The 1,318-nt window shown below is 35.7% G+C and overlaps 1 long non-coding RNA gene across 1 annotated transcript; it reads left to right on the top strand.

Moving 5' to 3' along the window:
- Positions 1 to 471: 471 nt before the first annotated feature.
- LOC144999946 (uncharacterized) lies at positions 472 to 966 on the top strand. Its single transcript, XR_013661059.1, has 3 exons — positions 472 to 576; positions 638 to 721; positions 801 to 966. It is a non-coding gene; the product is annotated as an uncharacterized LOC144999946 (long non-coding RNA).
- Positions 967 to 1,318: the final 352 nt, after the last annotated feature.

Genomic DNA, 1,318 nt, shown 5'->3' with positions numbered 1-1,318 from the left:
ACCAATAGCCATGCAATTTGATAGGGATATCACATTTAATCCTGTAGGAGAGGCGGGAGACATGTTTTCCCGAGAAGTTGGGAAAACAATGTGGCAGATGGTCCCTTTCGACAAATGGAGTTGGAAAAGTGTTTCCCCTGATATAAAGGACACTGTATTACAACATTTAGCGGTAATTGTTTATTTAAATATATTTTATAGGTTTAACTATAATTGTTTCTTACTTGGTTAACTTTTTTTTTATTGTAGACAAAGTTTGATCTCAATCAAATGTACCAGGATGCACAAACTACTTTATTGACAGAGAGTTTTCAAGCAGCCTTGTTAAGAGGTTTTCGAGAGCGTAAAGCCGACGCAAAAGAATATTTCAAGATGGTCGGAGGGTATGAAGATATCCCGAGAGCATTGGCAAATCCTCCGGATGGTATGCTTGTTGATAACTGAGAGAAGAGAGTTGAGTATTTTCAAACTGACGAACACAAAATTGCTTCAGAAAGGAACAAAAAAATCCGTGAAAAGCAAACAATTGTGAATCGTGGGGGTTCGAGCTCGTATAGCAGTACTTGCTATAAGAAGGTACCGTACGATACATGTAATTATTTATTTAAAATATAATCTAATTTTTAAAGTTAAACAGAACCTTAAGAGAGTGGAAACATTTCGCAAAGCTCATACCGATAAGAATGGTGTATTTGTTACTGCTGAATCGGAACAACAATATGTAAGTATTTAATTATAATTTTATCATATATTTAAATGTTTATTTATACTTAATTGTTACTCACTTTTGGGAGTTACAGAATCGGTTAGTTGAAGAGCTGCTAGAACAAACTCAAGGTGAAAGTGAGTTTACGCCAACTCAAGAAAGAGCTACGTTCGAGAAAGTATTAGGAGAGCGACGTGGCCACATTAGAGGCATTGGCCGCAAACCTTCTGGTCTCCCGACGATTCCACAGCCTTCGCAACCATCACAACCATCACAGGTAAAATAGCAATCTACTTTAGCATCGTAAAATGCATGTTGATTTGGTAGTTTTGGTTTTGTGGTGGTTATTTGCTAAAAAGTTTGGTAATTTGGTTTTTGTCCCAAGTGCAAAATATAGCAATGTACTTTGGTTTTCTATCTTACTTTAAAAATAACAATGTATTTTGATAGTTTTTGTTTATGTTTGACGATCTAACTTATAAGTTTATATATATTGTTATTAATTATGTAGTTGGAAAATCTTCGTGCAATGCTCGCCGACCCGACATGTAGGGATGAGCTTTATTCGTTTTTTCAATCCCAAAATAATCAAGGAAACGATGGGAACGGCGA

The sequence above is a fragment of the Lactuca saligna genome, chromosome 6 (assembly GCF_052625555.1).
Source record: "Lactuca saligna cultivar CGN05327 chromosome 6, ASM5262555v1, whole genome shotgun sequence".
In the NCBI taxonomy this organism is placed as follows: Eukaryota; Viridiplantae; Streptophyta; class Magnoliopsida; order Asterales; family Asteraceae; genus Lactuca; species Lactuca saligna.
This window is presented reverse-complemented; position numbering and strand designations above follow the sequence as displayed.